This window comes from Quercus suber, unplaced genomic scaffold, assembly GCF_002906115.3.
Source record: "Quercus suber isolate HL8 unplaced genomic scaffold, Cork oak 2.0 scaffold_776, whole genome shotgun sequence".
NCBI lineage: Eukaryota > Viridiplantae > Streptophyta > Magnoliopsida > Fagales > Fagaceae > Quercus > Quercus suber.
The window spans coordinates 251,853-266,111 of NW_027070212.1; the positions used below are offsets into that span (position 1 = coordinate 251,853).

The following is a 14,259-nucleotide window of genomic DNA, read 5'->3' on the forward strand; positions in this document are numbered from 1 at the left end:
TGCACCAATGCATCTGCAGCCACTCGATTCCAACTTTACATGAAAGACCCAACTTTGAGCAAGCCTAAATAAGACTAAACAACCTGTTTTGATCATGGTTTGCCAACAATACAAATTAGAGTTATAAATACATAAAATCCTAAATCTTTAGAACCTAACAGTCTTTTTCATGTTTCTGAAACCCTAGCTGCGTAAGTAGAAATGTGCCTGTGTACGCAAGCTTTGGCCCACATACGCAGGGTTGAGGGCCACTTTGATCATTTTATTTCCAAAAATAGATTTTTGCTTATTTAAAAGGTTATATTTTCCATTTTTACACTACTCAAGTCAATTTTATATTTGATTGGGCTCTAAACTAGTCTTGGGCTTTAGAATTTAAGCATCATTAGGAAACGGGAGGTCGAGTCGTAAGGGGTACAAAATGCGGTGTCTATAATAGTGGAAGTTTTTTATTTTTATTTTTATTTTTATTTTAATAAGTTTTTTTATATCATTTTAATTGAAATGGTAAAAAAAAAGAATCGTTGATGTTGGGTGTGTCATAAAGTGATGCGTTAAAATAGATAAAGTAAAATTTTGAAATGCTAAAAGTTAAATATTTTAGCTCCACCATTGTGAATGTTCTAACATCTCTCTCTATTTCAAATAGAAATGGAAATGATCCAAATATATGTATTTCTTGAAGAAAAAAAGCTCCATGAAAGAGCATGTGTACACATCACTTACCCATGGATTTTGTGTACATTTGATATCTCGTAATTTCTGATGGCTTATTTGATAAATATAAATATGAAACACACACATACATATATAGGATGAAAATTTTTGTTGGTGAGCCTTGCCCCAAGAAAGGTTTACTTGGCATATATAGAAGAGCTCTTGGGACAGTTTACCAGCACAAATAATGCCCTATGCGATGTTTAATGTACTCTTAATCAAATATAAATTCGAATATTATTAATGATATCTGGATAAAGGTCCAATTTACTTGGCTTTATTTTTGTTCCTATTTTTTAATATGCTTTTTTGGTCATTTACAGATGTGTAGTGGCATATACTTTGATATGATATTACTTCAAGTAAGTATGAATCCCCACCATAGGAAGAATTTGAAGACAAGTGCTGTTAGTCTGGACCACTGGTAAGTGTCTGTGTCATATTACCAGATGATTAATCACCAAAGTGTGTGGCCAATATGCCAAAATTGATTATCGAGTACTTTTATATTCAATATCAGTTTAAAAATATAGGGCCTGTTTTAGCTTAAGCCGTTATATATCTGAAAAAGATGACCAAATCATAGTTTGCTAACATGGTTCTTGATTTTAAACGAGAAGTGCGAAGTGAATTCAGGTAACTATTGCCTTGTAGCAAACTGCATTTTTAAAAAAATTGGACAACTTCTTTTGTATTGCTGAATAGATGCACTGCTACTATCATTTATCAAATGATGTTTCTGGCCATGTCTTGGAAGTATCTCTGTTGGCAAACTTAAATATCCTGACATACATGTCGTCAACTATTGTATGTGCATTTAAGTTCATGGTCAAAGTTGATTGAAGAGCATTCCTTTGCCACTTTTTTCAATCATTACTATAAGCTTGTTTTCAATTCCATCTCAGGATGCACTTTCACTGGCCTCTCAGAGCTGATGACTGCCTATTATTTGTGGTATGTGCCATCAGGTGTTTAGTTCTCACGTTTAGTTTTGTTTAGATGCTTGTGCTTGCAAGTTTGTTTTGGCTTTTTCCCCCCAGTAAACAGCCCCGCTGCCTACAATGCACGTGGTTTTGTTTCTGCTAAAATTTTCAATAGAAAGAGAGAGGTAAAGATTTCATTATATGTTCATAAATAGCAGAAACACTTCTTTATTCTTCTTTAATTACCTCCTACTCTTTTTGCTGTTTTCTCTCCATCCAAGTGATGTCTGTGTCATGAACCGATTTATACATGTTTTGATGAGCAGCATGTTGCATCTGCAACTCAAGAGGGCCTAATTAGGGTGATTAAAAGTCCAATTCCACCTGTGACTTTGAAGCTGTGAACTGGTTGATGCTAGGTCATGTCAATGGAGTATTATGCTGAACTTTTGGTTATCCATCAGGATTATGTGCCAAGAACAACCCCCCCCCCCAACTCCCCCTCTCTCTATTTTCCTTTTATATTAAATATTCAATAATGATTTGTGCAATTGTAACAAAAATGAAAAAGGGTGAAAGTTAATTATTCCGACTATGTAGCATTTAAGATTTGCTTTTTCTCCGTCTCTTTCTTTTTCTCTTGAAAAACTATATCATGATAAAAAGCAATGACATGCATCATAAATCAGAGGTATAGCCCTCACAATATGTTTAAGGAAAACGGTAGTCTGCTGGTCCCTTTACATGAGTTACGACTCAAGCTACATGCCATTGGCTAACCTAGTAATCATTCGAGGCATATTGTCCTATATTACTTTCAATATTGTGGATCTTGTGGGTGAAAGTTCATTTTGAATACATTGGTCCCCACTCCCCGCGGCTCTTTGAAGTAAATTAAAGAGAAGAGGGTGAGTTTGCTATATTATTAAGGGCATCGCTTGTGATTTGAGCTTTGGCTAATTCTTGTCACACACTCGTTGTTGCACATTTCGTATACATTTCATGCCCACATAGTTTTTACTGTTTTCAAAACACCATTTGAAAGGGAGTGTGTATTGAGTGTGCAATTGCAGGGGTGTGATAATTATTACTCTTGAAGTTCTTTTACAAAATCTTGGTTCTTTCAATTTCTAGTCGTACTCCTTGTGCGATTCAGTTGGTTTTATTTTATTTATTTTTTACTTTTTTATATCAATATTTCCTTTCACTTTTTTTTATTTACTTCATTAATAGAAATTATTCACAAACTTGCAAGTGGCAAGTGTTCTAGAACTCTATATGAACCCCCCCCCCCCCCCTCCCACCTAATTCATGCCCTCTGGTAAAGAGTATTGAAGGAGAGGAATGGATTAGTATTGAAGAGCAAAACAGGGTGAAAAGTGAAAACGGTTTGCCATCCCTAACGAGGCTGTATTAATTCTGATGAAAGTAAGAAAAATGAGATAGAAGGAAGAGGAATAGATTAGTATTTTGAAGATGATACTAAGCTATACACAAAAAGGTTAAATTATATATAAATCATTTATACACGTACTTATAGACGGAAAGCGTGTGTGAATCTTGTAGTTATTGGTTTGGAGTCCATCTCATTTTCCCCAAAAACTTTGAAGAATAGAGAAACGCTATCATTAGGTTTAGATGTGTTATGGCCAAAAGAATCATTGTGAGATAAAATTGCAGGAGAATGACATGTGCATAGACTGTGGCATGAATACAGTTTGTTATATAGAGCCTGCCACAGGACCAGCTAGCCTCTCCATAATCAATTTTGGGGGCAAAATTGCCATGTAGGGTATAGAGTATAGACAAGAGTATCTTAGCTATAATAGTTGTGAGTGCAGACAATGCAATGAGGTGACCACATCACCACACTACTTGGTATTGACATTTAGTTACTAAACTTGATAAATATGCTGTGTTTCGATCCATTCGAGCTTCTAAATTAGATTTCAGACTGCAAAATTTCTAGATATGTTTTAATGGTAAAGGCCATAACAAGAGTCACTAGTAAAATAATGTAATTCATTTTCCTAGAAGTTCACCTACACTATTAATCACTATTTTTTTAAAAAAAAATCTCAGCCAAATAGGATCTATAGTTCATTGCTTCTTGCAAATCTAAAGATCAATATTTTTCTTCTTCAAATTTGCAACTCCAAAGAACTAATATCCCCTCAATGTACTCACATAATGCTGAAACAACCAATTACTCAACGCACAAATAATACCTTCCATGCAATGCAACATATCAAATGCAAGTGTCTTTCTAGGATTAAAACACTTTCCTAATATGAAAATACATTTTATCAAATAGGCCTTTGCAATTTCTAAAACTATTTATCACCTACTTCAGAAATTTTTCTATGTGCATCAAATAATGATATGGGTCTTGTACATGTGATGATAGAGAGATGATCACTAGAGAGTGAACACCAAATCTAGGGTTGTACAACAAAGGATCACAAGATGTGCACAACTTGTTCGGGCATCAGAACACCCAAAGTGCCTTTTTCAGCTAAAATGAGCAAAATGGCCTTGATCAACCCTAGGTTTGACCGAAGGTCAAACAAGGTCGAAACTCTCACAAAACAATATTTTTCATAGTTTTACATCAAACCTGAGCTTCTTGGAGAATTTAAACAACTTTGACCAAGTTTGACCCAAAGTCAATCCCGAGTGGGCCGAGAAATCCTAATTTTGATCCAACTATCAGAACAGGTTAAAACCAATGCCACTACGAAGATTATCAAATTCTCATTCTAACAACTATTCATAGGTCGAAATCGGAGTTAGAATGGCCGAGATATCACGAAAACCGGGATGACACACTGATTGATGCACTGCTAACTTCCGAGAGCCATAACTTTTGATCCGACAGTTGAATTTTCAAGATCCATACATTTTTAGAAACATAAAGTCAAAATATTTCTAAGGGTGTCAAGATCACCCTCTTTTTAGCCCTTTTGAGGTCGGCGGTCCTTAAAGGGCTGCCGCCTTAAAACACGTGCCAAGGCTATAAATAAGCCCCAAGCACCCCTCAGACCAAGGGAGGAACACATTTTTCGAAATTTCTACTCTCTGCCTGGTTTCCCTACACATTTTTCTCTCTTCCAAATACCAAAAAACACCCAAAAAACACATCAAAGCTTCTCGAATGTAGGTTTTCTAGCTATCATCCACACCCCTAACCTTCTAAATCTTCTTCTAGCATTTGTCTTGCTATTTTTGCTTGCATAACATGATTTATTGCTTTCTTTAGCATGTTTCTTGCTTTATTTGTGTTTCTAGCTTAAATTTCTTGGTTGTTATGTCTTATGCCATGTTTCATGCCTAGATCTATGTTTCCACATGCTTATATGTTTAGATCTACACGCTTAGGGTTTTATGCCATGTTTTCCTTTGTTTCGTTCCTCTTTTTGCTCTGTGATGATTAGGTTACATATTCACATGTTTGCTTGATGTCGTTCTTATGCCTTGCTTGGATCTATGCGTTTACGTGTTTATTTCTATGCTATATGTTTAGATCTACATCAATACATGTCTATTTGCTTGGATTCATGTTTTACCATATCCATGTGCTAAATTTCTACATGTTTACATGCATGTTTTTGCACCTACATGACTAGATCTATGTTTTCACATGCCTAAGTGCTCGGATCTATATTCTCTACATGCTCTATACTATCTTCCATGTGCTCATGCGCTCCATGCCATGTTTATGTGCGTAGACCTAGGTTATGTTTGTCATGCCAAGTGCTATTGTAGCCATCTTGTTCCTTTTATCGCATTTTCTTATGTTTTGGCCTATTGGTTTGGACCCAATCTAGACCCTATGGTCTTTGTCACTATCCGTACACCTTGGCCCATATCAAAGGGTTTGGATCACCCTATTTGCATGTCTATGCTTGCTTTCTTCTATGCTTTATGCTTTTGTTAGCCTCTCTAGTTCTAGACTTTGCCAAGCTTGACACCCTTAGTGGGTTTGTGGTTGTGTGGTTACATCCAACGGCCACAAGGCCTTGTTTAGGTGTAACCACTTGGGATGATGCCGAGTTGCTCCGTGCATACCCCTCCCTTTTTTGCTTCATGCGATGATATGCTTACCATGCTTGTTTGTGCCACCCATTGGCTTTATATGCATCTTTACACGCTTGCTTACATGTCCATGCATGAGTCTTGCTTGCTAGTGTGTTGTTCATACTTCAACACAATGAAGCTATGGACTCCCGATCCAAACCTACATTTGTCCCTCGCAAACACCACATTTTGTTTGCTTTCTTTCTTGTTTGTCTTTTTGCTTGTTTGCTTGCTTTCTAGTTTCTTTGCTTGCCATGCCTATTATGCTTATCCGCTTTATGCCTTTTCATATGCTTCTTGCACCTGTTCCTTCCATTGCATGTCTGCTAGTTTCTTGTTTTTGCCTTTGCATCTACACACATGGAACAAGGGCGCATGGAGCTAGGGCACAGACGCAAGCATGTCGATGTGAGCCAAGCAGTAGCGTTCAATAGATTTAGGAGTTTAGCCTTTCCCTTTTAGTTTTGTACTTTTTTAAACCCCCTCCTTCCTCCTCTCTTTCTCTCTTAGATGGGTTGTAGTAGGTAGATCATGCCATGTACCATTCGTCCTCATCTTTAGAGTATGGCGACCCCTCTTTACTTTCCTACACCTATATTTTGGGCCATGCTCTAAGGATGTATGCATTTACTTTCCTACTCTGTGTGTTTTCATTGTGCATGATGTATGTATATATATACCTGCTCGCCCCTTTTTCGGTGCGATTGTCATAGTCCGTGTCACCTAAGGCAAGCGATGCCTAATTTCCACCGTGAAAGTAAGGTGACATGTTGCCATATTTTTTGCTGTGGAAATTTGGTACATTGCTTGAATGCTTTAGGAAAGCATAGATTGGGACCACACCCATTCCAAAATGAAACCTCAAAGCCCCCATGCGTGCAAAGCCCCGAAAGCCAATGCCGAAATCATGTTTTTACTGCCAATTTCCAAAAATTAAGGTTTTATCAATACAAAGGACTGTCATTGGACAAGCGTTGTAGGGTGCCTAACACCTTCCCCACACATAACCAAACTTCCAAACCTAAGAATCAAGAGTTTTTTGCCATCCACATTAGATTAGGAAAAATGCCATTTTTCTTAACCTAGGATTGGTAATAAAATTAGGAATGGCAATGGGTTGGGTTCGAGCCGGGTTTTTTGATACCCGAACCCGACTCGCAGGTCTTTATCTATTATCTGGACCCAGCCTGTTTAATAAATGGTTCTTTTTTTTAGCCCCAAACCTGGCCCATCGGGTCTTTGCGAGCCTCGTCCAATCCAGCGACTTCTGGGCCTAATCCGTGGCCCAATCCAACCCAATCTTATTTTAAAAAAACAAAAAAAACAAAACAAAAAAACAATCAACATTGTTATCAATCTTTCTTAGACAGAAAATAAATAAACACAAAAAATAGAAGAAACAAAATTTTATGGACCAATCCTTCACCAAAATTGGTTTCTGATACTGTCTTTAATTTTCATTTCATCACTAAAAACAAAGTAACCCAGAGCTCCAAATCCATCGTACAATAGAGAAATGAAAGTCATACACTACCCCAAAACTTTCCTAAACTTGTCTTTGTCTTTTGCCTTTGACTCCAATGGCAAAACCATTCCAACCCCTTCAAATGTATATACAGCCACACCCACGCCATAAAGAAAAAAGACAAAGGGAATTCGACCCCAACTGAAAAGGGAAACAAGCCCAAAGAAACAAACTTTTCGGTGATAGCTTGTTTTTACTACAACTGTGTACCATCTTCGTGCTCCTCCACGAGGGTGAGGGTGGGTCAGTGAGTGAATGAGAGTGAGGGTGAGGATGAGATTTAGTGAGGGCCGGATGAGATGCCAGTGAGAGTGAGATGAGATGAGGTGAGTCTAGGCGCTGAGTTGAGAGAAATGAGTTTTAGGTTAGGGTTGTGATATATATATATATATAGGTAGGTTTTTTTTTTAATTTTATATTTATGCTAACCGGGTTGGGTCTGGGTTCGGGCCGAGTTTTGCCAAAACTCGGACAGCGAAGTCCAAAAAAAAATTAAAAAAAAAAACCCAAACCTGACCCTATTCTTTATCGGGCTGGGTAAAACTCGACCCATTAGGGTCGGGCCGGGCCGGGTACCTGTGGGTCGGGCATAAATTGTCATCCCTAAATAAAATTAACTAGAAACAGGTGACCAATCACACGTTAGAAAAACCCAATGATTGATGGCAACTCCACTTACCTTTGGTAATTCCTTAAAATTTGGCCCAGATTTTTACCATAACGCCAAAGGTAGACCTACCTTCCTCCATCGAGAGAAAGAGAGCACCCAAAGCTCTGCATGAACCACAACACCCACCATTTTGAGAAGGGCCCTCCAACGAGGCCACGCACGCACAGGAGTTGTCGCCACAGCGGGTGGTCAAACGAAAGCCCGTGACGACGGCGGCATTTTTTTCACCTTGTTCCAATCGAGGCCGAGTGTCGACAATATATATATACACACTTTAAGTAATGTTATACCACCTTATATTTTTTAATTAGAAGTGAATTTTGATAAATTCACTGCTGGATTACATTATTTTTGTATATTCTCCATACTTACAATATTTAAATGTGATCAAAGGTCAATAACCATGTCATCAATCAATTGTTTAAATTCAAGTTTTTATAGTTTAAAATAATGTATAAAAGATGAGTTTATGGATCGAATGGTAAATTACATCCTATTAGTATGAAAATTAGCATACATGTTAAGAACAAATAGAGCATGTAATTTAATGATTGGATTTTTAAAATATAATTCAATGATTGGCATAAATGCTCCCAATTTTGGAACCCCCTTTGCCCAAAGCATATTTTGAAGAATTTAAGGTCAATATTCAAATAAGATCTCACATATTTTTTTCATGAAATTGAAATTAGGACATGATATATGTTGAAAATTGAAACATGTTTCACTTATTTTCTAAGACAAAATTAAGAGATTGAAATTTGGTATCTATTCAATGTATTTATGATTATTATAAACTCACCACATCGTGATTAAAATTACCCTTTATGTATATATTTAATAACTTCACTGTGGGTTCCAGTTAATTTAACTGGTAAAATTTCTAATGATTGAATAAGAAATCTGAAGTTCAATCCTCGCCTACACAAAAAACCAATTGGTGTATTGGTCTAATTATAAAGAGATCATCAGAAGCAGACGCAATAGGTTGAAACTATCTCAAAAAAAAAAAAAAAAAAAAAAAAAAATTCATCATCATCATCATCATTTTGTAAGTTGTTTTGATAATTTAGTGATACCTAAACCTTCTGGATTATGATGTAATGAGTTTATTTGAGGGAAACCCTATCCTTGTCATTACTTTGTCAATATATTCACTTAATTTCACTTAGGGAAATGTTAGCCAATGCCCTTAGGGCATTAGTTTAGAAACTATTTTTAGAAACATTTTATTGGGAGAATGATAAAACAATAAATGTTGTTGACAGCTTTTTATATTTTCCATGAAATTAGTGTCAGAACTTTCCTATTATGGTTTATTAACAATTGCCCTAATAACATCTGTTAGCATGACCCATCTATAAAAGATTAGAGACTATAAAAAGTATGGAAATTCTTGGTGCACATCCGAAAATGCACATGGCGTGCACATATTGATGTGTAAAAGCATAATTAGTGCCAGCAGAATTAAGAATCAACAGTGTTTATTATACCAATAAAGGCGAGTGATAAGGTAATTTAATGAGCTGGATGCACGAAAAATTACATCCACGTAAATACGTGCACTATACGTGCATTTCCATATGTGCGCCTAGCAAAGCTCTAAAAAGTAATATCAAATCAAATTCCATATAAATGAAATGGTCATATTAACGGATGCCCTTAGGGCAATTGTTAATAAATCATACTAGGAACGTTTGGACACTACTTTCTTGGAAAATATAAAAAGCTGTCAACAACATTTATTATTTTATCATTCTACCAATAAAATATTTCTAAAAATAGTTCCTAAACTAATGTCCTAAGGGTATTGGTTAACATTTCCCTTAATGAAATTAAGTGAATATATTGACAAAGTAATGACAAGGATAAGGTTTCCCTCAAATAAGTTCATTTCCGCTGGCACTAACTATGCTTTTACATATCAGTACGTGCACATCATGTGCATTTTCGGATGTGCACCAAGAATTTCCCTACATTTTATAGTCTCTAATCTCTTATAAATATATTAGCCTTATCACACATGCTTTGCGAGTGTGATGGGGCTTTCTTTTTTCTTTTTTCCTTTGCTAGTGTCATAATTTTCCTTTTTTTAATAAAAATTTCGGATAAGTTTGTTTTCAAAACATGGATTAGTAGAAGAATGTCCTATTTTGTAGGTATTTTAAGAGGAGTTGGAAATATATTTTCCCGGATTGGTCTCAAGTTTTTTCCATATTAAACATAAAGTTTTGAGATATTTCTAAACCACATAAAAGTCTATTCCAAAGAGAGGAATTCTTTTATAAATAGTATAGAATAGATATTGACACCAGACAAACTCAAGTGTTGAGGATCCATGGCATTCAAAGAGTTAGTTGTTTTTTTTTTGTCTTAATATGTATTGCATCCTCCCTTGATGGAGGCATAGTAAAAGAGAATGATCTCAATGATTTTATTTCAGAAAAACAGATTGAACCACGCATCAAAAGTATTGAGGTATCTTCGGTTGTCTGCTTGGTAAAGTAATTTTTTCATTATTCCATGTCAACTTAGTGCAAAAGCAATTGCAATTTTCATTTCAAACAAACTCCTGGAATTTATAATAGCTTGAGATTTAATCTAACAATTACAATATTTTTGCAGACTAAAAATGGAGAAATCTATGATTGCGTGAATATTTATGAGCAACCAAGCTTAAAGCACCCTTCACTCAAGAACCATAAATTTGAGGTTCATATTTTTTTACATATTTTTTGTTTAATTTCTCATTAAAATTAAAATTTTATTATGGTGTTTGGCATGAGAGGTTGTTTTTCATGATAATCAATGGTGTTTCTAAGCATTCTTAGGACACAACCATGTTGTAAGACTAGTTTCTCTCTTTCTTCCTTTTTTTTTTTTTTTATTATAAGATTTAGTTTCTCTTTTTGCACCACTCTCTATAAATTTTTCCCTCCTAATATTACTTTATACTCTTAATATCTCTTTTCTTCATCTCTCTCTATAGATCTTGTCCTCCTTATCAGTGTTATTAAACATAGCCCGACCCAGCCAGTCGAATTAGTGACCTGGTGACTCGGCGCATCAATCGGGCCAGGTGATCAATTGGATTGGAAAAGTATATGACCCGGTCAAAACCAGTGCAACCCAGTGGGTTTTAAGCAACCCGTGTGACTTGGTTGGGTTTTATTGACCCGACCGGATTTGTTAATTGTGTAAAATTACATTAATAGATCAACTTTATTGACTCTTTTATTATTTAAATGTGTGATAATATGATAATTTAAACAAGAGAAAACCTTTAAAAAAAAAATAAAAACATTTTTTCACTTTTCAGTTTTCACAATTCTTAAAACCTACTGCTACAAGCTGCTACTGTGCATAAATTTTTTTTATGCTTTGAAGTCTGAACAGATGTACTTGGCCAACAATTAGCACGTAAGTATGACCATATAACTCTATGCCACCAACTATCTTCTTTTGTTTAGGTTTTTTTTTTTTAATACTTTATTTCTTGATTGCTTTTTAGTTAAGCATCTTTTTTTTTTCTTTTTTTTTTTTTGTCATGTATAGTGTGATGTGTGAGAAACTGAGAGAAATACACATTAGAGTTTGAGATTTTCCTTTTTATTTCTTTAATATACATAATTTTTAAACATGTAACAAGATTTTCTTTAGCAAAGACTTTGTTGCAATTTTATGACATTTGTTTATTTTCCTTGTGAATTTTATAGAATTTCTAATGCTATTGCTTATGAAACATTGATTTTGAATTATAATGGCGAGTTTAATTTCGGCATAAGCCTTTTTTTTTCTTTTTTCTTTTTTAATTTACATATTCAGGTTATGATTTCTCCAACTTAATTTTAAATATATTTCATTTTTAAAATCTTGTTATTTGACCCTGCGGTTTGACTGATGACCCACTAATTGAACCAATGATCCGGTAACCTAGCTCATAGACCGGGTCAACGTCTTGTTCAGGTTTAATAACTATGCTTCTAATATTACTTTATACTCTGAATGGAGATAGTGAATTATGGGTATGTTTGGTATGCTAAAGCTTGTAATAATTCCAGTAGGATTTTCAAAATCATCTCTCCCTAGTTATAAAATAAAAATTCATCTCTCTCCATAGACTTTGTCCTCCTAATATTACTTTACTTTATAGATTTTGTCCTCCTAATATTACTTTATATTCTTGGAGCATTTACAGTAAGAAGGCTAAAAAATATAACTTTTAGTAACTCAAAAACCTACTTTATCTATTTTAACAACTCATTTTATAATACACTCAACATCAAAACTTCTACTTTAACGTTCAACACATTAAAATAATATAAAAAATACAATAAAATAATATATCCCATAAACAACCGTTACCCACATCCTGCAAATCAGAACCCCAAAAACTACCATCACTAACCTACCATCACCGACCCACGGTCTACCATCGCTAACCCATGAACCACCATCATTAATCCATAAACTACCCATGAACCCCACGCAACCTCCTACTGTTCTTAGACTACTTTATCTATTTTAACAACTCATTTTATAATGCACTCAATATCAAAGCTTCTACTTTAACATTCAATGCATTAAAATAATATAAAAAATACAATAAAATAATATATCCCATAAACAACCGTTACCCACATCCTGCAAATCAGAACTAGGGATGGCAATTTAGATCCGACCCGCGGATACCCGGCCCGGCCCAACCCTAATGAGCCGGATTTTACCCGGCCTGATAAAGAATAGGGTCGGGTATGGGTTTTTTTAAAAAAACCCGAAGCAGGTCCGGGTCAGGTTCGGGTTTTATTAAAAAACCCTAAAACCCGACCCGAAACCCGACCCGTATAAGACCCGGTTATATATATATATATATATATAATTACTAAATTACCCTCACATATATATAGCTAAAAACCCTAAAGTTTCCTATTCCTCTCCTCATTTCAGCTCAGACCTCTGCCTCTCCCTCTTCATCTCTCAGCTCTCTCACACACACGGCCACAAGCCCATAACCAGCCACTCTCATCTTCCTTATGCCGCCGCCGCACAGGCTTTACCTTTACCCCACGCCGTCGCCGCACGAAGCCCTGTTTCGCCATCTTTCTGGCCATATCCTTGGCTGCCTCGAGATGGCCGGCGTTTAACAGGCCTTCCATGAGGAGATCGCGGTCGCGGACCGGCGGATTGAGGCCTTTTCGGCTCATTTCCTTGAGAAAGTCTTGCACCTCTCTTAATCTCCCAATCGAACACCAGGCATTGACGAGGACGGCGTAGGTTCGCTTGTTCGGAGTGAGGTTTTTTCGAACCATGCGGTGGATTAAGGCGTAGGCGCCATGGAAGAGTTTCACTTTGCAGAGAGAGAAGAGAAGGGAGTTGTGGATTTCAATAATTTGTGGACAATTTTTTTTTTCTTTTTTTTTTCTGGGTTTAGTTCGCCTCAATCATGTGAGTTTGTGTTTGTGTTTATGATTTCTGAAAGGGAAAAATGAAAATCATAAATCTGAAATTTGTGTTTGGTTTTTGATTTTGAAAGTGAAAATTGTAGATCTGAACTCTGTGTTTGTGATTTCTGTGTTTATGTTTGTGAATCTGTGATTGTGTTTGTGATTTAGGACTGAAAAATCATAAATTAAAATTTTCGTTTCTGATTTTGGGCTGGGCTGTTCATGAGGGACGGGCCCCGCGGGGCCCGCGGAGCCCGCCAGGGGCGGGTCCGGGTCCCGGAAAAAAAATCCGTTTAGTAAACGGGCCGGGTCCGGGCCGCAGGTCTTGGCCCGTGGGTCGGGTCCGGGTATAGAAAAACCCGGCCCGAACCCGACCTGTTACCATTCCTAATCAGAACCCCAAAAACTACCATCACTAACCTACCATCATCGACCCACGATCTACCATCACTGACCCATCAACCACCATCATCAATCCATAAACTACCATCACCGACCCATGAACCCCACGCACCCTCCTACTCCTCCTAGACTTTGATTCTAGATTAGTACCACCACCACCACCACCACCATGCCTTCATCACCTAAGTTGTTCCACACCCAGAATCGCCCTTCGCTAGCCTCCCCGTGCAAATCAACAGTATTTATCCTCGCCAACTAGCTTCTCACCGGCTTCATCTTTAGACTTGATGTGCTTCTCAGCACGCCACAATATTGCGTGAACACTAGGCCAAGATTGATCCTAGTTGTTTGGGAGCGTGTTTGAGATGGAGTCGTCAGCAATGGCAATGGATTGGCATAGATCTGAATATGAAGACGAGGAGGCAGAAAGTGATGGGTTTTGTGGGCATTTAGACTAGGTTCAAGTTCGTGGGATGTCATGATCTATGAAATTAACCCAGA

The 14,259-nt window shown here is 36.6% G+C and overlaps 1 long non-coding RNA gene across 2 annotated transcripts; it reads left to right on the forward strand.

Annotated features, from left to right (window-relative positions):
* The first annotated feature begins 10,242 nt into the window (after positions 1-10,242).
* On the forward strand, positions 10,243-11,338 carry LOC136064835 (uncharacterized). Of its 2 annotated transcripts, none has more exons than XR_010626490.1 (3): positions 10,243-10,411; positions 10,538-10,624; positions 10,902-11,338. It is a non-coding gene; the product is annotated as an uncharacterized LOC136064835 (long non-coding RNA). The 2 variants fall into 2 exon arrangements; XR_010626489.1 differs by having other exon boundaries at positions 10,243-10,390.
* The last annotated feature ends 2,921 nt before the right edge of the window (positions 11,339-14,259 follow it).